This window comes from Fundulus heteroclitus, chromosome 5 (genome assembly GCF_011125445.2).
Source record: "Fundulus heteroclitus isolate FHET01 chromosome 5, MU-UCD_Fhet_4.1, whole genome shotgun sequence".
NCBI classification, from domain to species: Eukaryota; Metazoa; Chordata; class Actinopteri; order Cyprinodontiformes; family Fundulidae; genus Fundulus; species Fundulus heteroclitus.
This window is the reverse complement of record NC_046365.1, coordinates 20,013,905-20,039,138: the sequence shown is the minus strand read 5'-3', so window position 1 is coordinate 20,039,138 and position 25,234 is coordinate 20,013,905. Positions and strand designations below refer to the sequence as shown.

Here is a 25,234-nt window from a genome sequence, read left to right as displayed (position 1 = left end):
TTAAATTAAAACATTTTATGTCCCTTCCCCCCGCGTCTTTTTAGAGGAAAAAATAAATTAAGAGAATGTGGGGGACTTGATACTTCAGACCAGTACGCAATCAGCCCTCTCGATCTGAAATCTAAAGGCCTATCCTGCAGATTTCTTGTTACGGGCCACGATCCAGGTTCGGCTGGCCCTGATCCCATTGTGGGAAGTGAAGTGTAAACAGTTTACAGAACTGCTGCATCTGGGGAGGGTTGAGGGCTATTGCGGGGAGAAGTGAAAGCTGAACAACGCTTCACAGGCAAGCAGCAATGCAAGAGGGAGCGTTCATGCATATTGTGTTGTGAACCAAGAGGAAAATGACCCAGCAGTTCAAGGGAAAGTTGGCTAAAGAGAACGATGGAGGATGTCAGCGATCATATGGGGGCTTTCTGGGAAAGGCATGAAGTTTTTTTTGCCCTTTTCCCTGTTTGCGCTTACACCTGACAAATTATGGGTTATTATTAGACTAATGTGGGTTACACATCTATCTGTTGTGCCATTACACAGGTTTTATGTTATTTAATGTTTATTAGATAACTCTCGCTCTGTTAAGAATTGTCCAGTTAATATCACCCGAAACAGATGAAATTAGGACAATAGTTTAGAGGGTGGTTAGAGCACTGGCGTTTTTTTAACGGCAAACTCTGCACACTTATAGAATAAATGAGTGACAACTTCTCTTCAAGTTCAAGAATTTATTAATAGACATAAATAATCATCCAGGGAATATCACTATAGAATGCTGTTTATCTGAATTAATACTATATTTCAATCAGCAAATCAACTTTTTACTAGGCTACTGAAACTTAACTAAACTACTAACTTAACAAGATTAAGATTAAAGAAACTAAGGAACTACGTACATACAAAACAACAAAAGGATAAATAAAGATAGTTGAAAACCATCATGAGACTGATTCATTGAATCCTGATTCACTGCAGATTCAAGTTAGAGAACCAAAGTTCATCTTAAAGAATATGGAATGAGGATAAATCAGCTTAACTAAATTAGAACCAATGTGTTCAACCCATTCACAATGCAACTCCAGGTTAGATAAAACATTATTTGAGGACATAATTAATCATTTCTCTTGGAAATAATTAAGACTCAAAGTGGTAACTTAAGAAGCTAGAGGGCACTGTAGTGGACAATCGCCCAGAAATGACCATTAGCTTGATGAGTTAATCTTAAATTACACAAAAACACCCTTAAATTGACATTAACGTTCCCCTTTTAATTAGGGTAAAAGACATCCCCGATTTACGGGGACAGTCCCCGAAAATGTTCCCGATTTCAGTGTATCATGATGGAATACAAAAGTTTAGCGCAATTTACATGTCCTGATGCAGTAGAAGAGCTGGGCCGAACGCGTCTTCCCGCCACATCGGCTGTGCAGATCAGGCAAAACAAACCAACCCCCAGACAGAGATTCTGCAGCGGCGTTGGGACGCCGGTGGCTTGTCTCCCCAGTGTAGACCTGTTCCTCGTGAAGGCCCATGGACATGAGGGAGTGAGCTTAGCTTTATTGCGGTGCCACCCTGCTGTGACGGGCAGTTTCCTTGGTGCCTGTAACTTACAGCTCCAGATACAGTCTGAAGGCACAACATATGCAAGAAACTGTTGGTTCCTCAACTATAAAACAAAAATAACCAACAAATGTATCCCAAATATGAATCCAAGCTTATTTTTATGACTTTTGATCACATTTTCTAACATGACTCACATATGTTGTCCTTTAAGCAGGGCTTTTATCTGCTCATATTAATCCATAAAACCTTTCCCCCCTCAGATTTCTGGAAGGGTACTGGATGTCAGGGATGCAATTGGACTCAGTATCAGTATTAGGTTTTGTTCATATGTGTAAAACCATACAGCTCTGTCAATATTTGTCATGCTTTTGGTTGAGGAAAGACCCAAATACCGGTGAGTGTAGAATTTTAATCAAGAAATCAAGAAAAACTAAAGGAACAGGGCAGGGAATATAAGCCATAAGGATGAATGACGGAAAAAAAAAAACTGCCGAAGCCACGATGCAACAGGAAGGATGAAGCCAATGGAAGAAACCAGCAAGGAAAAATAATCAGAAAATATACTGAAGCAGAAACAGGTGAAGGAAATTAGGAGGAGATGAGAAACAGCTCAGAGCAATTATACAGATGAGCCGTGGGAAGGAGTGCAATGAAAATTTGCTGGTGAAGATTCTCAGTCATCCAGGTCATGGTCATTCCAAAAAAAGTAAAAAAACAAATCAACTGCACTTGTTTTCCGTAGCATCTTCAACTACGGAAAACTTTTTTTTGGAAAGTGCAATGAAAAGAAACTGAAAAGAAGAGAAACATAGTATTATTACAAGGAAGTATTACAAAATGTACACAGAATGAACTTAGAACTAAAACCACTAACAAATCCACAATAGCATGATCTCAAATGACAATAACTAGTAAATATAAACTGATACAAACAACAAAACAAATACATAAAGCAACCAAAATACTCAAACATCTAAAAATGATAAGCATAAGGAGATAACTAAAGGAAGCACAATCTGGGAAAAATAACTGCAAAGAAAGTCACAGACATAAACAGATCAAAACGCAAACACCTGGAGATCATGACAATATTACGTTTTCACAGATCAGTTTATCCAAATCTGAATGAAATATGCATTTATATTTACACCTACAACCAGTTTCTGTATGTGTTATGAGATCAGTTATATTTCCAGTTTCCATGACACATCAGCAAATTCAAGAAACTAGAATGGGTTGCAGTCAGACTTGATTCTCATTATAAATGAACCTTTTGATAATAACAACCTTGAATAGAGGTATTAAACATACTTTTCATTAGGTGTTTTGGGTTTAAAGACCATTTTGGTTTTAAAGACATTTTTCTTTCTCTAGTTTGTGTAATATTCTAATGTAAAATGTTGTGTTTTTATTAACTATAAGTAGAAAATCATCATAATTAACAGAAATAAAGGCTATAAAACCGTCTGAGTGAAAATAATCTGCATAACAAGTTTGACTTTGTGAATCGAGTTACTGAAATAAATCAAACTTCTCAATAATATGATTTATTGAAAGTGACTGGATGTTTTAAAATATTAATGTGCTTATTGCATTCCCTCTCTGACAGTGTTGCAGAATCCACAGGCAGTTTGCTTGTATGTTATGTTGTGGCCAAAAGAACAAAAAAAATCCATTTGATGTTGTTTATTGGAGCAGTTCTCTTTTATGGCTTTTGTTGTTTTGCAATGAGAAGAGATTGGAATTTATCCTAGAAATTCACATGCAGCTTTGTAAGTTTATTATAATTTCAACGTTTAAAGCTCTAATGTAATAAGAAAGAATTACTCAATTCTCTAGGAGACTCAGGTGTGATAGACTCAGGAGGTGACAAGAAATTACCCATTAACTAAATATATTTCAAAATTTTATGTGAAAAAGTAGATGAAACCCTCCTAATACACAGTCAGATCAGCTTTATTGGCCACATTTGTGCCCACAAGCAAGTGTTCTAACTTTGTTTTCCACATGATCTAAGTGTACACAGAGTAAAGTAAAAATGTATGAACTTGGAAAGAAATTATTAAAAAAATTCACCTTTGCATCTTTTTAGAACTAAATCCACAGAAAATAACTGTGTGTCAAAGCAGGGTCATGAACCATGGGCATGTAAAACTACTTCTAACCTTTTTACCTTTAACATTGTCACATTACAGCCACAAACCTTAAATGAGTTTGTTGGGATTTTATGTTTTATACCAACATAAAACAGCACACAACTTGTGTAAACAAATGTTGAAAGCTTATAGTTTTAAACATTTAAACATTTTTGCACATAAAATGGCAACAGTGTTTTGTGCATTTGTATCAGAAACCCTTTTGTACGGTTGAACCTCTAATTAAAATCCAGGGTAACCAAATGTCTTCAGAAGTCTGGTAAAATGAGACTAAAATCTGTGTATTAAGCTAAACTAAGGCTGCGCATCTCTACAGTAAAACATGGTATTGGCATCACCATGCAGTAAGGATGCTTTTCTTAAAGGGGACATATCATGCAAGCTCCACTTCTTTAGCCCTTAAATAATTTTTTTGTGTACTTGCTTAGGAGATTATTGGCCCTCCAATTGTTTCATGAGTGCACCCAAGATCACTGTTGATGACTGCTCCATCCACTGCACATGCTGAAGCATCCTCTTATGTATCTCTTGAGCCTATCCCCACGTTTCCCAATTCGTAAAACACTTTAAAACACTGTGTTTAACCATAGAAAAGCCCAAGCAGTAAAGACCAATCTAGAGCCGATTAAAACACGGTACTTGGAATCATGAAAGAAGAAGAGAGATGGAGCCAAACTTAGCTTCCGGCTGACAAATGTAGCTCTCCATGTCACTAAAGCCCCGTTTACACTACCCTTGTTAAACCGATCCGGGCTGAGCTTGGTCCGAGCTTGGATCAGTTAACCAAGCCGAGCCTCGTTCTGACGACCGTTTACACACCAAGCTATCTCGGTTCCTTGGTTTCCTCTCCTCCTAGTGTCGATCTGCGGTACTACTGCTCTCTGGGTTTGAAGGAGGAAATCAAGCAAATAAAAATGGCGCCGCCCGTAACATTCAGGAAGTTATGCTTGGTTATATTTTGTTGTTTGCGGAGATTTAGGCAAAGATGGGAGCTTTTGGTGAATTTACTTGACAGAGTCGGCTTTTGGGAAGTGGAAAAGACAAAGGAACGTCTAATAAGGATTTACAGACGCAGGAAACAACGACAGACGCTGAGGTTCATCACACTGCTAAGCAGAATCATCACTGGAAAAAGTGTGTTATGGTAGGGAAACTAGTATTTTTATAAATGTCTGAAATGTCAGCTGACTGTAAGGAGATAACGCAGTCTGCTCATGCGCTCTTTGTTATCTGAGAACCGGGCCACTGAAAAACCGAGCCGAACCCACCTCTGGAACTGGGCTGCATTTAGCGCGGTCCGGTTGTGTCTGGCACGATTCAGTTCAGTTTGCATTCCATTTACACTCGATAGTTATCTCAGTTAACGAGCTCGGACTGGTCTCGCCACGGTTAAAAAGGTTAGTGTAAATGGGGTATAAATCGCATTCTTAAAATGCCACAAAAACTGTGAGTTGCACCTTAAAAGAGCCCAAGCACTAAGGACTATAATCTAGAGCCGATCAGACCATGGTACGTGAAATCATGAAAACTGCAGAAGAAGAAAGAAAAAGCCAAAGTTAGCTTCCAGCTACCAAACTTAGCTCTCAATATGACAAAATGACATTTGCAAAATGCTACAAACCCTTAGAAGAGCACAATCAGTAAAGACTAATCTAGAGCTTACCATGAAATAACTGGGTTGGAGCCGTTTCCCTACTTTCCAGCGATCCAGTCAACTGATGAGCAGTTTGGCAACCTAAAATCCTGTCTAGCTCCAAGTAAATTTCAGAGGAGTCACCCTGGACCGGCCCACAGCTGACGCCACAGGTGACGTTGCAGTTCTGTGATGACACCATGCATTTTGTCGTGCCCAACTCAAACGACTTTTTGCGCGTCAGCAAAAAGTCGTTTGAGTTGGGCAGTGGACAACCACCACTGCAGTACAAAAACACGGATGGGGACCGGAACGGGCTCCGAGCTGATGGAAAATATAGGACTCCTATAGGAGTCCAGAACATTTTTACATCTGTCCAGGAGCTATGTAGACATCTTTATATTTTTTAGGTCATATCTTTTCAAGCTGTTCTGTTTTTTTTTTATTTTCTATTAGTTTTTTATTATTATTATGTCACAGTACTTGCTGCAGAACTGCTAAACAAGGTCATGTACTTACACCGTCCCTCAACATACTACAAAAATGGCCGAACGTTGGAGTGCCCTGTGACCTGCGGGGGGTGAACTGCCTTCTTTAGATTTAAAGAGACAGCACAAAAACAAGTTGCTCTCAGATGAAACCCAGAACAGGGGTAAAAAAGGGGGGACATGGTGGTAAATGAATGAGTAATTCAGACCAAAGCATTGCAGTGCCACTTTATATAAACCACTACTGAATTAATTCAATGTGAAAAGGAAGGATTTGAAAGCATGATACGTCCCCTTTAAACCATGATTCATCAGGAAACACTTTGTCTAACTTGATGGGGAAATTGATAAAGTTAAATACAGGGCAGTCCTAGAGGGAAAAAACAGGGTAGAAGCTTCGAGTTGGAGGGCATTTCATCACATAACAGATGACCAGAAACATGAAGTCAAAAATATAATGAAATAGCTTAGATCATGAGTGACTTGGTGTTGGTCAAATCACACACAATCTTCCAGGGAACTTTCAGGTTGCATTCTAGCAAAATATGAAAAGAAATATAGCAGTATGGATACTTTTTCAAGGAACCGTGTCTAACACAAAATACACACTGCGCATTCAGTTCTGAGAGGATACCTTGATGTTCTGCATATTTAGCATTGCACATGCTTAAAGCCTCCTGGTGTCCCGTGATGTGGCTGTGGCGTCTCTGTTGTCTCAGCCTGAATGCAGCAGAGTCTGCTGTTGCTGTTGTTCTAAACCTCAGCACAGGAAAATGAGGTGCTTTGAGGAAGTAGACACATATCTCCAAGGACACATACCACCAAGCAGATCAAAGGACTTTAGAGGGCACGTTTGATGGGGAAACCACACTGGCTTTCAAAGCAGTACAGTCCTGCATCTCACCAGCCCATCAAGGCCCATGAAAGAAATTATAATACGTCTGCCTGTCAGTTAATTGAAGCCCTGTTCTGTCCCTTGAGGGGAGATAGGAGGCTGGTCGTTAGGGAGCATCTTTGTCCTGCTGCATAGTCGCCATTAATTATTATTCCTCATTCACCTCCTCGGCAACACGGTTTATTGTCTGAGCATGTTTGTGTGCCTTGTCACCAATCTCTTGTCTTGTGAAAACATACTGATGTCTGACAGAGAACAAGATCATAGCTATCCACATATTCACTCACATCGTATCAGCCTACCTTTGGGGGAGTTGTGTGTTTGTCGAGGAGATGTTTGGTTGTCAGCACTGTTGCATTTGATCATGAGATAAGGGATTTCAAAGTCAGTAATGGTGTTATTCTGCATCAGGATAGCAGTACACAGTAGAGGACAGAGGCCTATTTGAAAGTAATCATAGCTGGCAAAGAAGGACCACTATACTAGTTCGCTGTAGATTGACAAATGCACACAGACAGAAAGTAATCCTGTCAATCCAAAGACCTCTTCCCCGGAGAAAGGCAATCTGCCAGACAGGAAGTCAGTCTTTTCTGTTTGTGAAGCGCTGAATGTGGGAGGAAGTGATGAGCGATGGCAGCCGATCTGAGCTCAGCCATGAGTCTGTGTATGGCTCGTGCGGTATGTGGTTTAAAGTATACACTTGATCTGCGCAAAAAATATACACTGCTCAACCAAACAAGTGTGTTTTAGAGTTATCTTGTCAGGGATCACATTTGATATGCAAACTGGTGCGTTTTTTCACAGCTTAAAGTTCATGTTTAGCCAATGATGGTGCATTCCACTGACGATCCTGACAAATTATATCTTAAACCCCGAAGAACAGCGTTAGGTTTTAGTGATATCATGGTGTGTCTGCAGCTGTGACTGCCTGGAGTGCTCAAAGAGTTTTCTGTGTTTTTACAACAGCAGTTAGTTTTCATACACTCATCAGCATTAACATCATTAATGGTTCCACATCATGCTTAATAAGTCTTCCAAAATCAGCTATAGGCATTTTTATGAGGCAACATATTAAATTCTGTACAGCAGAGTATTTATTTGAAGGTTGTTCTCCTTCTTAATTGGATACAATAATTTTGCTTGTCCAATTGTGCAATTGTTCTTGAAAAGATAGATTGATATCCATTTTGTGCAATGCACAAAATGGATATCAATGCACCAGTGAACTAGTCCCTTGCCACGATGCTGCAACTACTGTGCTTCACAGTTAATGCAATGTTTTTAATTTTGTAAGCCCTAGTTTGACTCCTTCAAACAAACTTCTTGTCACAGCGGTCAAACAGCTCATTCCTTGTTTTAACTGATCCTTTGAACCTTTTTTCCAGAGGAGATTTGGTTTGTCCATGGGATTAGCTGAAAACTGTATTTGACAAACCCGCTTATCCTTTTAGGGTCGTGGGTAGGGCGGTATCTATCTCCAGCAGTTAGTGGGTGAGAGGCAGTACACCCTGAGCAGGTTGCCAATCATCTACAATGGGGCAACACAGAGAAACATAGATCCAACAACTATGCTCACACACATTCATCCCAAGTGCAATTTAGAGGGGCCAATCAAGCCATCATGTTTATCTTTGGACTGTGATAGGAAGACAGAGTAGAGAACCCAAAAATTTCAACATGAGACAAGAAACAACATGCACATTTTATTCAGAACAGCCACAGGTAGGATTCAAATCCAGGAGTTTCTCCAAAGCATTAGATTATGATGGTGAAAAAAGATTAAAATGAAAAATGGTTATGAAAAAAACAACAACTAGTAAATAAACTATTCTAGAGATCTTACTCCTGATTTTGAAAATGAACTAAGACACTTAAACAGTACATATGCCTTTAACCCCCCCCCCCCCCCCCCATCCCCCCCAGCTTGTCTCCTCTTGAACTCCTCAATGCAATTTATCAGCTGCAGCTGCATAGCATCTTTGGAGAAGTATGCACTGTTTTGCGGATGTTTTGCACACTGCCAGTTACTGTTGCTGGTGGTGTGAGGACTTTCAGTAAGCTTATTTAAAAAATTACTAAAGGCCCACTATGTCTCAGGGAAGGTTTTGCAGTTTTGATCCATCAGTGACTTTGCTAGTGAGAAGGCTTGACGTTGGGCTCTTTGTGAGAAAGACTGAGCAAGGGCCAGTGAATGTAAATGGGGTTACAAGAGAAAGTTCTGCTTTTTTGCATTTATACGTGAGCCTATTTTACGTAAATATTTGCTGATAATTTTATTATTTGTTTTATTCATTTTTATTGCTTGCCTGTTGCATGCTGTTCAATACACAACAATGTTCAACTTACAATAAACTGTAATAGGCAATTGGTCATTTTCTTATTGATGATGTTATTAGCTGAGATGGTAAGCGAGAAGGCTTGACGGTGTCCTGTAATTGGAGAATATGAATTATGTAGATCCTTTGTCCAACATATCCACTATCCCATATCTAATAGTTTTAAATAACTGACTTCAAACTAAGCACCTGATCCACTACTTTCATCTTTAGTCAATAAAAATTATAATTACACGTACCAGATAAATACCTGATAGTATTTACAATAATTGACATGGTCATAGTCTTGAACGTAAACCAGATGCTGTCACTTATTGACTCCTACATGCAGTAATTAGATGCCACCTGGTTATTGATGCTATTTCCAGCTTTAGATTATGTTCGGTGTCCTTACGGTGAGGCATACTCTGTTAGAATAGTTGCTTTTTTATAGCTCCGTCTGTCAGTTCAGTTCTGTTTTTATCAAAACAGAATAACAATGTATGTGTAGGAGTATGCAGTTTTGATAGATGATTGTTTCCTAAAAAAAATGCAGTTTATGAAGGGGGTGTGCTGTTTTGACAGATTTTGACATGTTTAATCTTGACCACTGTGGAGGAATGTGCTAAATGCTAATAACCTGATTCAACTCAAGAGTGAATGATTTAACACAAGATGAAATGATTTTACGACTTTCACTTGTAAAAAAAAATATTGAAAACTTCAGTGTACATCTCTTGTAATCATACAAGGGATGCAATTAAGTAATGTGTAATTAATATGCGATATAACACAGAAACACCCTTGGAGTCGGAAGTATGCTGAAATGATGGTTGGAATTTAACATATGCACAATTGTGCAGGTTTAATTGCAGTGTATGCACATTAAACGACAGTATGCCATTATGATATGTGTGGTGAACCATCAGAACACCGGTAACTACATTAAAACTTAAAAAAAAAAACACTAGCATGCACCACTGTCCAATAAAGATCAGCATATTTTCATCAAACTCTAAAGCCTTTTTTAGGCAATATGAACCAGTTAATAAGCCATTCATCGAGTGCTGCTCCTTCCAGAGTTTGGTCTTTAGCATCACTAAGTGGGCCTCTCTATACATGTAAATACATATTTACTGATTGAAAGGAAAGAAAAGTTAATCTAAAGTGTACTTAATTAATAAAGTTTTTTAATGATGTCCTCTGACAAAAATACATGTTCTGCACATTATCAGATATGCCGGTGAGTTTAATAATTATAATTTCCAAGTGAAGTTACACCAAATAGTTACATAGAGAGAGAGAGAGGGTAGCTGTGATTAAAGCTGATCAACATTTAAACTTCTAATAAACATCTAGAAAACATTCTAGAAGTCTAAAAACACAGTTTAAACCAAATTTCTGCCCTACTTGTCTGAGACATTGTTTAGACATATTTACAACAAAAATGTTTACTGGGGAGCACAGGGAGCTTTTGGATAGATCTTTGTCGGTAATTGCCATGGCGTGCAGTGATCCTATGGCTCCCATTTGTTTCTCTGTGACCTCCTATCTCCAGACCAAATGACCAGTTTGGATACTGAAAGGGAAATAGCTTGCATTCCTCCATAATCGTAAGAGGTAGTTACATATGCTCTTTACATGATTATGTGGTCCGGTTAGGAGCATCCAATGAATTTTTGACAAAAGCACTTTCTGCTATTTACATTCCCAAAATATAATGTGGTTTACTTATGCTGCTGGATGGGCCAAATCAAAGCATTTGATCCCAGGGTGCAGGCAGGAGGAGTGGGAAAAAAAAAGAGAACTGGAAAGGGGGCCTGAGGAAAAAAAGTTCAAAGCTAACAAGGTCAAGCTTAAGGGTCAGCCTCTCAGCACTGTTTCACAGTCTGTGTGAATACATAACCGACAATTGACTTTCTAATTGTGAGGGGGGGGGGGGGGGTGGCTCATCAAATATGCGGTTTAATAATAACAGTTATCGTGGATCCTTTTATTCTTTCCACTTTGTGTTTTGCTCCCGAAGCATCTAAAGTGACCCACGTATTAAATAATGATGAAGCAGCAGCTGCTGCTGGCTCTTGATTCTTTTCAGCTTGTTGTTGTGGCCCTGAAATACAAAATGACAGCCAACCATTGTCCTCCAGCCCCCCCCTCATAAAAAGGCTCTCCCTGCTGGATTCATTCTCTGATTGGATCAAAGGTTTGACCTGTGTTGCTGGGTGACCTTTCACGATTCCTGCTGTCCCTCCACTGAGGGGACCTTTGCCAGGGCACCTGAGAATTACCTTGACGGCGGCGTTGTCGGTGGCTATCCCAGAGCTGCTGTCTGTTTGATGTCACCTCTGACATCGGCCTCTGTAGCAATCGTCAGGAAGATCTGACGGTCATGCTGGGCTGTGAATAATAGAATATATCCAGCAGCCTGAGACCACTGCTGTCACCGGTGCTCACCTATGATAAAATGTCCCCGTACTTACCTACAGGGGTGATGTGCTCTTCCTGTCTCTTTCAGGGTACAAAGCGACGCATCAGTGGCCAACCATGGGAAAGAGCTGTCAACACACTGGCCCAGCTGGCAGCGCACAAGGTTCCCACGGGACCCACAGTCGACTGAAGTGGAGAGTTAAGGATGCTGAGGGATGATAAGGGATACCGGCAGGAGCAGCCAAATCTTGACTCTGATGAACCTCTGTCGACAGTGAGAGACACCAAGAAATGTTCATTGTGCTCTGTTTTCCCATCACTCAATCACTAGCCTCCCAAAAGACTCATTACAAGTTTGTGCTCTCATTTACTGTATTTAAAAATATTGGGTGTACAAAGTGGGTTGCATAAGGAACTCTTATGCTTTTATATATTTTTTTTTCTTATAAAAATCTATCAACCTTTGGATCGTATTTTCTAATATGGTCTTAAGGTAAAGCACAAACACATCAGTGAGTTTATTTGAATTTGTCTGGTGTTATAAAGCAGATTATTAAAGAGCTGCATTAGAGACAAGACTCCATACCAAGTAATCTTGTAATGTGTTAACCCTTAAGAACTAAGAGCAAAAACGTTTATAAAATACATATTACACACACCTGCTTGTCTAACATAAATGGACACCCTTAAAATTTTAGTAGTAAGGTCCCCTTGCTGAAAACAGTAATAGTTGTGAAATTTTGGTTTGTGCTTCCAATGAGGATAAAGTAGTGCCATCCGGTGGTGAAAGTTCATGGTCTGAAATGAAATCAAATCCTTGCATAAAGAAATTTAATAGTTCATAAGAAGCTTTTTCTTTGTGTGTGTGTGTGTGTGTGTGTGTGTGTGTGTGTGTGTGTGTGTGTGTGTGTGTGTGTGTGTGTGTGTGTGTGTGTGTTAATCTGATTTTAAAAAACTGTTGACAATTTTTAAGTAGAAATCTGGCAAATTTGAGCTGTAATCATTAAACCAACATTGGCATAAAAAGATGGCCCAGAATGTCCCAATGCTTTCATTACGGTTACAGTGTTTTTAATCCCTAAACCAATACTGATGCCTCAATCAAGACTTAAATCCTTCAATCAGAACCAATGTAGTGGGAAACAAAAAAAAATAGTTTTAATTTAGTCGAAAGATGCTCGTACTTAACCCGGATCTCTATTTGTAGTGATGGAGTTCAAGTATATGGGTGTCCTGTTTATGAATAATGGCAGGAAGGAACATGATATAAGTAAATAGATCAGACCCTTATCTGCAGTAATGTGGTCATTGAGCTGGTTTGTCACGTGAAGAAAGCTAAGCTGAAAGCCAACACTCTCAATGTACCCATTGTTTGAACCTTACCAATGACAATATTGATCATGTCAGAAAGAATGAGATACAAAATGCAAAAACGAGCCCACCTACCAGCATGGCTAGGCTCACTCTTAGATATAAGGTGCATGGCTCCGTCGTCTAGGGAAACTTAAAGCTTAGCTGCTCGATTCCTTCCTTTGAAGGTTTGTCAGACCGAGAGGAAACCCTTGGGGGAGACCCAGAAATCACCAGAGGGACCGTAAATCCTCTTCTACCCAGGGTATGCATTGGGATATCCTGAATTAACGGGAGAGTGTTACTGAGGAGATAGTTGTGTTGGTTTCTCTTCTGCACCAGTCACATTGCACTGAACCCTCCCTCCCAACGTTTGATATTTTGATAGGTAGTAAACAAAGCGTGCATGGAAAATTAGCCTTTGAGCCCCAAATATGGAAATTTTAAATCTGTCAGATCCTTCATGGTAGTTTTCCTAAATGCTATGAGACAGCATTTCTGGTGAAAGATCAGTTGACCTGTCGGCACTTTCCGTCTCAATAGTAACACCAGTATTACCGCCATAGTGAGTCCTGGTCACTCTGTGTCAGCTACTCCACACAAAGAGAGGTAGCAGGTGTGACCACAAGTTACTATTGAGGAAATATAATAACCCTGCCACCCTTATGCGTATCTGACTCACGTGTCAATGATTTTAGCTATGGTAGCTGAGCTAAACCACGCTCACAGCCTTCCTACACATCGTACACTTGTAGCATAAATGCTACTTAATTTCCAGATGAATTGTCACAACATTATTACGTTCAATAGTTGAACCAGAGTTAGGGCAGCATATTGAGGTTGACATGCAGAAATCTGCTGATGTCAGGGAGAATGGATAGAAGGGACCACACAGTCCAGAACGTCATTGGTGAGGGACCTATGTGTGGCAGTATCATGATACTAAAGTAAACATTTTAATAATGATAGAAGGTAATTTATTATTACATTGCATACCTTATCCATGGAATTTATTTTTATGATATCAGACAGAGACTTAGTACAAGAAAATGGTCTTAAAAGACTTTTAAAGGTATGAAGGGTAAAAAAAAAGAAAAGAAAATCAAAATTTAGACATGTGTACCTTTACTAGGTGCATTCTTCTGCTATCAGGATGTTTTTGTTTTCACAGTCCATGGCAACCACACATGTATCATAGACACAAATACAGTGAATCAGTACAGGAAAATGGTGATCATGTCTGCCTGGACACAATCTATCAAAGTCACTGTCCTTGTGGAGAACACGTGTGTCAGGCATCATCTGCTGTGGATTACTCAAGTCTGGGAATTTCTGTGGGTTCTCTCCCACCCCCACAACTTCACCATATGGGAATCTCAAACTTACATCCCTTTGAATACTTTGGATATACACGTTGCCTTTCAAAAACGTTCATACTAGTAGAGCATTTTCACATTTGGCCATAATACAGAAACAAATTTATTTGGATTCCGTACAACAGATCAACACTAAACTGAAGTAAAATTGAATTGATTTTGTGTGTGTATTTTATTTGACATTATTTGGTTTAATATCCCTGAATAAATCCCAGAGCAACATTTTGCCTTCAGAAATTATTTAACATAATCGAACAGACAGCATAGCGAAAGATTAGGGAAGTTAGTTGCAGGGATGGGTTATAAAATAATAGTCTTTGCAGACCTCATAAACCAATTTATAATCTTTCATCTAAAAAGTTAAGAGTATGACAACTGCAAACCTATCAAGAAATGGCTTTCCACTTAGTTTGAGAAGTTGACCATAGAAAGCTTTAATCAGTGAAGCGTCCAAGAGGTCCGAGGTACTTCTCGAGGAGCTGCAGAGATCCACACACAGCTCAGGTGAGTGAATCTGTTGTCAGGACAACTATTAGTGCACAGGTCTTTTTTTATTGCTGTTTTTTCACTGTGAAGCAAACAACAAATAGGACAAAAGTCTCATCTGACAAGAGCACCTTCCTCTATATGTTTGGGGAGGTACACCTTTTCCTTTTAGCAAACTCAAAACACATTTTCTTATTTTCAGCTCTAAATAACATCTTTGTTCTGTCCATTCCTCCATGCATCCCAGCTCTATGGGGTGTACGTCTTATTGTGGTCCTATGGATAAGTCCTCCAGTATCTGCTGTGGATCTCTCCAACTCCTTCAGGGTTACCTTTGGTCTCTGTGCTGCTTCTCTTATTATTGCCCTCCTTGAGTTCTGGTGGGCGGGCATCTCTTGGCAGGTTTGTTGTGGTACAACGTGCTTTCCATTTGAAGATGATGGCTCAGATGGTACTTCAGGTGGAGATCAAAGATTTGAATAATTTTTTATAACCCACCCTGACTTGTACTTCTCAACAACATTGTTTCGGACCTCTTTGGAGAGTTCCTTGGTCTTCGTGGTGTGATGCCTCTGGCTTAGTGGAGCTGCAGCCTCTAGGGCCTTTTAGAAAAGGAGTATTTATACTGACAGATCATGTGACACTTTGGTAGCACATAAGTGGACTTCATTTGACTAATCATTTTTTAGGGACTTCATAGCAGTGGGGGTAGATATATATGCACATACACATTTTCTGTTTTTTAATATTTTGAAATTCTATTTTTGATTATGTAGTACATTTGTGAAGAGCCACAGCAAAACCAGGAACAAGTCTCCGCAGGGCCGTTTTGAGTTATGTACAGATTCTGAAAGAGTCGAAACAAAGCTTTCCAACCCATTGAACAAACCACTGAAGAAGATATGATCATTTGAAAGTTGGTACTCTTCAAAGAAGATTACTGAGAAAACAGGCCTCAAAATCACCACCAGCCAGAGGGCTGTTTACAAAAGCTGTCAATTTGAATTACTTCGCATACCTTGCAGAAACACCTTCCACCACTTCAATCCCTGTCCAGATGAGCTCACAGCACTATTTTGTTCATGTAAAGTTAATTTACAGCTCTGCATTACAATATTTGTGTTACATCTGTGCATTACACACATACAAAAAAACTAAGTAAAAAACGTAAACACTTGTCATTTACAAAATTGGTACATTTCAAACTGTTAAAGGTTTTTTAATCTCTGCATGATTTTATGTCTGCAAGTTGCATCATGCACAACGGTATTGATGCTCTTAAATAGCTCTTTCTGTTTTTTTATAGGAAATATTCTAAAATGTGTTTTATGGGCACTTGTTAAGATCACATTTCTCATTTCTATTACAATACAAAGAATTCCCTGGAGCAATCTTCCAGGTATAGCAGCAATCAAGCATATGAAAGAAGAAATTATGCATTTCTAGCTCAAAGACCACAGTTTAGGTGTTGGTGATGTGTGTGTCTGCTGATAATGCAGCTATGAATGGAGACGCTCACACCTATACATTTTTCGTACTATTGAGCAAAGCCAACGGTTGAAACACAAGAAATATATATACATATTTGTCGTGTTACATTAAAACACAACAAAATAATCTGCCACTTAAATCCCGTTTGGATAGTAAAAATGAGAAGTTGAATGATACACAGCTTTAATTTCATAATGATGCATCACAACAGTTTTTTAAAACTTCTCAAACATTTACTCCCACAGCGGAGTGCTGTAGAGCAGCGGTTAAGTTATTTCTGAGGCACTGTAAACGTGGAACAAGGTGCCCCTATCAGTTCAGACCAAAATGACCCCTTTTGGCCTACATTTTAAACACTATCTGAAAAGTGATACATGATGGTGGTGGTATTATGCAGTTGGGATGCTTTTCTTCAGCATTGACATGACTATATATATACTAGAAGATCATGGAAGAAAGCCCTGGAAGATGGAACAAAACACTTAGGAGACTTAGGTGAAGTTTCAACTTCCAGCAGAACAAAGACCATCAACATTTAGAGTTACAATGAAAGGGTATAGATGTAACTGCAGGAAAATGTTCTGCAAATAATTGACTCTAATAGACCAAATATAAATGCATGCCATATTTTTTTGTTTTTCAATTGCAAAGATAATGTAAATGCATGTATTGTTTTCCTCTCATTTCACCATTATATACTACCTTGTATTGGTCTGTCACATACAATCCCATCAACATACTATAAAGTTTACAGTTCCAGAGTGAGAAAATCTTCAAACGTCAAGGGTAGGAGCATTTTTGCAAGACAAAGAAAAAACTTAACTTCTCCACTGACCAGTGAAAATGCAACTACAGAAACACCATTCTCTTTCTCCTCTAAATTTCTTTCTCAATCCTCATCCATCTCTATTTTCTGTCTCTCCATCTTCTCTCTCTTTACTCTTTCCTTCTCTTGCTGTCTCTCTGTAAGCTAGGATATAAATGCATTCCTCATTCCTGGAATGCATATAGAAATGCTGGGTTTTCTAGTGTCAGCTCTTCTTAAAATGGGCTGCCACAGCAGACGCTCCAGCTGAGGCAAGATGGGAGCAGAATGAAAATCCGCTCAATCTGCTGAACTCAGGAATGTGTTTTCTGTAAAACAAGTTTGTTTGAAGAGATTGAGAAGGTAGAGGATACAGCGATGGCGTGGCAGAAGTAATCTGACCAAAGCAGGGGATAAGGATAAACTTGGTGAGGTGATTCCTCGGCTTGGTTTGAATTTGCTTACTGTATGTTACTATCAAGTTAAAGACAAAGTGCAAATCTAAAATTGGCATTATTTTGCTGTTAAGAAGGAAGATTGAGAACAGGTATTTCAGGATGTATGAGAGTTAAGGTTTGTGAGCAGGCAGTTGTCCTTCAGCTAAAAAAAGGAAAAAAAGAAATGAAAACTATGATATGATAAATCTATTATCTGGCCAGCATATGCCTGAATTTGTTTCTTGCCCGGGTCAGTGTTGAGGCGAGGGAATTACCAACCAGTGAAACATGGGACCACCTGGAAGAGGCTTACCAGAATCCACACACTGTCCATTGTCTTGAGTGTAGCTTGAAAACAGAGATTTTCCATCAACATTTATTTAAGCGCATTTTGAAAGGTTGATGGAAACAGCTTCTGATGAAATTACACTTTGCGTAGCCTGGTTGGTTTGCTCCAAACCAGTAGATTGAAACATAGCTGATTTGCATATTCTTTTCTTTTTTTGCACCTTTTTGAAATTTTGCTGAAAATTCGCATGACTATTGGCTAGAATTGTAGCTACAGATACTTTATTCTCTTATTACCCTGAAACGTTTGGGGACTGATTTCTCTCATGCTCATGTGGCTGTTTAGGTTTCATATCAGTAATTGTACCAATAACCGATAGCTTAATATCAACTTGTGTTTAGAAGTATAGTCATACATCCATCTCATGAAGAAGACGTGATGCGTAATTCTATGTTCAAGGGAACATGATAACACAGCAATTTAGAAAGATTTTTTTTGTTTTTAAAAACAGAGCAAAGTTTTCACCAATCATAAGTTTAGAAAATGTGTAATGATCAAGTCCAAGTTTACCGAGTGTTGGTAGTTCTCTGTTTATCTCTAAGTGGGGTTCCACACTAAAAATATTTCCTTTGTCCTTTAAAATATTTTCTCACGGTTTTCTGCCCAAAAGGAAAACTGTGATAGAGGTTTCTTCAGTGCTTCTGCAACAGAGCATTGTTGGCCTACTCAACTAGCACCCTTAATTAGCTGACTCTGCCAAGAGAATAACCTACTCTCTTACTTCAAAGTGAGAGTATTGGTACATTGGTACAGACTGTCAAGCTTAAAGTGCTCACCTTCATATCTATGACTCCCTCACAACAATAACTGGGTAGCCCTTTGTAAGACAGACTTCATTTAATTTGATGAGAAACATCAAAACGTTTTATTATTATGTACCCTTTTGCACAAAATTTAGTCCCACCCTTACTTTGTTTAGCATTTATGTTGTGTACTCACAACATAAATGCTCCAAAAAAATTAAGAATATAACATAAATGCTCCAAAAAATTAAGAATCCTCCAAAAAAATTAAGAAATTATCATCATTTGTGCAACGAAGCATTTGTCCCTAACCTTTATCGGTCTTTCAGTAAACTTAAAGCAAAATGCAGAATTTTCCTCTTTGTTGGTGCATTTACATATCAAAAGTCTTAAGTCTTAAGTTTATAATTATGGTGCATTCAGTGAAAAGGAGAAAATGGAGATTTCTTTTCTATGTTTTGAAATTTGTACTAAGGATTTCAATTAAGTAGAGTATAGGTTTATGTCTAGATTCAAACGCAGAAGCTCAAACAGCACTGGGAATGTCAGCAGCAAATGCCACATCTCTCAATGCCCGGGCAGCAGAGATAGTTGCATAAGAAATTGGTGTAACTCCTTGTTTGTCACTAATTCTCCACCAGCTGCTTACCATGCATGCATGGTAAGCAGTCAGTCAAAGTATGATTTCTATTACCGTTTCAAATCTTAGCTCAGAGTTACACAACCAATCTAAGACAGCCAGGCGATGTAGCAAAAGCATGTATGAAAGGGCATTAGCTCCCAACATTGCTAATCGATCCAACCCCTATCAAGATGGTCAAAAAAAGAAACAAAACAGCAATCTTACACTTGCAGGTGTATATAATTTGTTTCCCGCAGCAGTAAGAAATGCTACCACAACTCAAACATGAAAGGGAAAAAAAGCAATAGTCTAGTTGTTTCCAGCAGTAGATGTGCTTCCAGCCTCTTTCTCCAAGCACACCACCTTCTGTGAGTCCTCACTTTTCTTAGACATATTTTCATGTTCCCTTCCTTGCACATGAATAAATTTTGATCATATAATTTCTACTTGTGAGCAAATATACAAGGCAATGAGTTATAAAGAGTTAAGGAATAGATATTGCACAGATCATATACATTAACATTTTTTAATGCCAAACAACAAGAATATATGTTTTATGTTTATTTTTCCCCCCTCTATTGCAAGTCTGCAGCTTTATTTGAAGGAATAATTTCATTACTTGCTAATCTAACAGCTGAAACTCCTTAAATAAAACCCAACAAAATGTAATTTATGATGAACCAGACATATTCTTTAATACACAAGCCAGGATTAGATGTTGTCATTTCACCACGGGGCATAAACATCCGTTCTTGCCTCATGCCTCTCGTTTTCTGTGTGTTTCAGCAGTTAGTTATCTGTCTCAGATATGTCCCTCAGGGTGTATAGGATCACCTAACAGTCTGCAATGAGGAAGAAAATTATCAATCAATATCATTTTGTTCTTTTGGTAATCCCTGCTTGTGTGTAATAGCTTGGCTAAAATCCTCTTTTTTTCCTTCCAACAAGCTGACTCAGTCAGTTGAACAGACCCACCAGGCCTTTCTTTCCCCTGTGCTCCTCCCAGGATGGGATGCACATGGGGACCACCCCCGGATAAAAAGAGCCCATTGCTTCTCTGATTAGTGGGGATGAACTCTTGCATGCTTCTAATCATAGGAAGACACATAGAGAGAGCTACATGTGAGCATGATTACACAAATTGAACGTCATATGGAAGAATAATTTGAAATTAGTTTGATGATACTAAAGAATATACAAATGGAAAAGAGCTATGCGCCACCCAATTTGTGCTCACATGATTCCTGTATGCAAAGAAAGATTCAAATGTTCATATGTCAAAGAGAGGGAAAAAACAGGGGGCATCCCTCCTTAAAGGCAGTCCAGGAGCATGTCTTTTAATTTCTTAGATACATTCAACTATGCTAAAGTAGCCATACCAGGGGAGCTTTTTCATATTTTATTACAATATAACCACTAACTTGATAGATCAACACAAAGCACATGCACGATTGTGAAATGCAATAAATTATATATAGATATATATATAATCTGAAAAGGACTTTGTGGGCATCTGTATTCAGTCCCTTTGGTCCATGAAGACCAAAGAACACAGCAGACAAATCACCCCAGTTCTAAAGTCCTTACACTGGCTCCCTGTATCTCAGAGAATAGACTTTAAAATACTCCTGTTAGTTTATAAATCCCTGAATGGTTTAGCACCTAAATACATCACAGACTTGTTATCGATGTATCAACCCTCCAGACCACTAAGGTCTTCTGGCTCCAGCCTACTCTGCATACCTACCTATGCACCTTTAGTTAAAATTCAAACCCAACTTTTCAGACTTTAATTTATAAAAAACATGTGCTACTGTTGTTGGTCTATCACATAAAATTAGAAATGGAAGAGAAAAAAAAAAGAACTTCTTTTTTTTTTTTGCCAGGCGAGTGCCTTGATGCTGAGATGTCGCTGCAATATGCGGGCCAAATGAGGTCCATTTGCTTACTGTCACCATGTAGAGTAACTCCCACAAACTTTTCATAGAAGCAAGCTGTCAGTCGATCTCTGTCTTCCTCCTCCTCACTCCCTGTCTTGACTGTTGCCATGAGGCTCAGAAGGGTGATGATGAATGTTTGAAGGCTGATGTAGAGGGATGGTGGTGGTTGAGAATGGGGGTTAAAGAAGGAAGCGAGCAAAGAAACACAAGGATTGAAGGAAAATCTCAGATAGAGAATGAAATTACGAGAGTATTGGAAAAATTATGATTCAGGAATACCAAATAGTCTAGTGATAATTGATGTTTTGCCTCTTTTATTCTTACATCTTTGTAGAATTTTTCACAGTCTCTGTGATTGGCTGATAGCATGGCCACTGGCACATGAACGCACATCATGCACATGCACACACGCACACACACACACACACACACACACACACACACACACACACACACACACACACACACACACACACACACACACACACACACACACCCAAGCCCCCATTTGCTCATTCTACATGGCAATCACCATGGCAACAAAATGTACAGAACAGAGTCAGGGTAGGATATTTTTAAGTTTCAAAGGACTGGAAACAACAATGGAGACGACAAAGGAAGGAAAAGACAAGAACAGTTCAGAGTGAGGGAACGAGAGTGAAGCTGATGAAAGTGCGAGCAGATGCGTGAGTGAGTGCGTTTCTGGGAGTGTGTGTCCAAGGTCATGCAGCTCAGAGCCATATGTACCCGAGAAAGGAGAAGGATTAAGCGTGGTGTAAACGAAGCAGAGGAATCCTGACATTGACTGGTGTTTCGTGGTATTTAGTAGTTATGTCTACCTATTCTTTACAAGATATACACATGATAAGTATAATGGCAACTTTTGATACATCAGGATTTTCTCCTGTGATTTCTGTCATATATAAAGTTTTTTGACTGTGTATTTTTATTTTTTATTTTGGACTGATTGACCATTTCCCTCAATTCTATGCTTCGCTCTCCTCAGCCACTGCCAATCAGTTCCACCTGTTGCTGCTAATTGGCCCAGGTCTTTGCACCTGTGATTACTCCGGTTTATACCTGCCCTTCACAGTCACTCACTGCCAGAACGTCTGGTTATCCCTGCCTGTTTGCTGCTCCCAGCTTTGTTTGCTTAGCCTTCCAGACCTTGTGTTACTGTTGGTGGCCTGCCGTCACTGATGGATTCTTGTCTGTGATGGTGCGCGACATCCTGCTCTGTTTTCCTGAGAGGATCTGTTGCTAGCTCTGTTCTTTCTGGAGAGCCATCAGCCTGCTATTCTGGTCAAGTCTGATAGTTTTCTCTGGTCAGTGGAGTCATTTATCATCACCTGGTCAACCTGTCTCTGCCATCGCCTAGTCAGCCTGCCTCAGTCGTCATTATCGTTTTCAGCCTGTACTGCCTGCCTGCCTTCTGCATCTTTTACAATAAACTTTTTAAACACAAAACACTGTGTCCGGCTAAAAAATCGGGCTCCCACAGATCCAGTCGGTACAGCTTTCTCAAAAATAGTAAAATAATTGCAAATTTAGTGAAACTAGCTTGTAACAAACATTAGAAAGCAAAGTCATTTCATATTTGGGGTGTTACAATGGAATGATGTATGATTATACTTCAATGATTGGGCCTTTTTTTTAGAGGCAAAGGAATATCCCCTAAAAGCCCATCTGTGTCAGTGCCCAGAAAAAAGCCTTTACACCCCATTAACTTTTCTACATGTCATCATATCACTCTCTCAAACTGAATCTATATCAATCTATATCAATTTTACGTGCTAGCCAAAGACAAAGTTGTGCATAATTGTGAAGTGGCAGAAAAAGTACATATTTTAATAAATTTTTTCAGAAATTACAATCTTTAAACGGTGTATATGTGTTCAGACCCCTTTAATTTTTAGTCAGCAGATTGTCTTAAGCGATATCTTGTCAAATCTTGCCACAGGTTCTCATCTACATTAAGGACTGGACCTTCACTGGGTCATTCTAACGCACAATGTACGCTTTGACCGAAATAATTGCACTGTAGTGCCTCTTTGTACCAGGTTCATTCTGAACTTAGCTCCATGCATCTATTCATCAAGTCTGACCAGCTTTCCTGTCCCTAACGAAAGCATGTCCACCATGTTTTACTGTGGACATGCAATATTCATAATGGTGTGCGATGTTAGTTTTCTAACACAGTGTTTGCATGTAGGTAAACAGTTTAATTTTTGTGTCAGATTCTCAGTTGCAAGATCAGGACTTTAACTGAAACATTCTAACGCCTTACTATGATTTGATCCTAATCCTCTATTGCAGCTCTGATTGTATGTTTAGGGTCATGGTCCTGCGTGAAGATAAATCCTCCATACCAGTCTCAAGTCTTTTGCAGCCTTTAACAGATTTTCTTTCTGAATGGCTCGGTATTTAGTTCCATCTCTCTTCCCATCAACTCAAACCACCTGTTCTGTCCCTTGGCATCATCTTGTCACCATGACGTTTCATGGTGGATTCAGATAACTAACACGCATGGTGTCGTGTAAGTAGACCAAAATGTTGGATCATGGTCTCAACTGAGCAGGGCACCTTCATCCAAATGTTTGTGGTGTCTCATTTACATAAAACCCAGATTGATGTAGTATGTAACTAATAGTGGGCCAGGCAACAGTTTCCAACACCTGATCTGTGGATTGCTGAAGCTCCTCTAGACTTAGCTTGGACCTCTTGACTGTTTATTTGATAAATGCTCTTCTGGCAAAGGCCTGTCAAGTTAGGTGGATGGCCATTTCCTGGTTGATTTGCAGTTGGGCCATGTCCATTCTATATTTGGATGATGATCAGTTGAACATGAGATAGTCAAAGCTTTGGATACTATTTCATGACCTTATCCTGCTTTATACTTTTCCACAACTTTATCAGCTGACCTGTCTGCTGTGTTCCTTGGTCTTCATGATGCGGTTTATACACTGCTTCTCTCAAACAAACATCTGGATTTATATTGAGATTAAATTACACGCACAAGGACTATGTTTACTGCGATAGACTGGTGACCTGTCCAGGGTGTACCCCGCTTCTCGCCTATTGACGGCTGGAGATCCCAGCCGTCTATCCCTCGCGACCCCACAAGGGATAGACGTGTTAGAAAATGGATGGATGGATGGATGGATGGACTATGTTTATTTAATAGGTGACTAATGAAGGCAACCAGTAGGTATCAGGTCTTCACTGAACTGCTGTATTTAGACTCTCTAAATTACACAAAGCTTAACCATATTAACTGATATTAATAGGTCTTCTGAAGGCAGTAGGTTGCACAGGAATTTTATTTAGGGGAGTCAGAGTATAGGTCGCTGACTCCAAATTCTAGAAAAACTGGTCAGATTTTCCTTCATAAAAATCTTGAAATCCATGCAGTATTTTCCCTCTACTCACCAATCATACACTACTTTGTGTCACATGAAATACCTGTTAAATTTGGGAGTTATAAGAAGACCAAATGTAGCAAAGTGAAATGGGTGTGAATGCTTATGCAACGTACTGTACCTTTTCATGCATAAGGACACAAGTGGTGGTCTATGTGAGCTTTTGTTAAAAAACAAGTTTTTTGCATCTGTAGGTCTGTGTGTTTGGGATCTCACAGCTCATCCCTCTTGTCTGGGTGTGGATTTAGCGGGGACAGCTGAGTTAATTTCAGAAGTTGAAGCAGGTCAGAGGTCAATCCTCGGTGTAGGTGGCCTCTTGTAGCCAGACCACCATCCAGCAGATGCCAAATAAATCACAGTCGTGCTGAGTGGTTTGGCAAGCATCATCACATGCCTCCCTCGTCACTGCCTGTCCGTAAGTGTGCCTGTCTTTCATTTTTAGGCTAGCCTTTTTTGTTAAAACACACAAACATAAACACACACACACACACACACACACACACACACACACACACACACACACACACACACACACACACACACACACACACACACACACACACATATCCAAGTAGATTAGCAGCAGCAGCTCATAAAGGTACATCTGGTCCAGAAATCCTCACTGGACATGATAAACAGTGACCTTGAACAACTTCCTGTTTAGTGTCTTGGCATCTCTCCAGACCAGAGTTAGTTTTCATTTTCCAGTTTTTCTGTGATAAGTTAGGATTAGGTTTACTGTAGT

General features: G+C 39.3%; 1 long non-coding RNA gene across 1 annotated transcript in view; it reads left to right on the top strand.

Annotated features, from left to right (window-relative positions):
• LOC118563163 overlaps nt 1-25,234 on the top strand; it is a 48,082-nt gene that overhangs the window by 12,274 nt on the left and 10,574 nt on the right. The window contains exon 2 of the long non-coding RNA XR_004931061.1: nt 11,560-11,745. This is a non-coding gene — a long non-coding RNA (uncharacterized LOC118563163). The remainder of the gene's footprint in view (nt 1-11,559; nt 11,746-25,234) is intronic.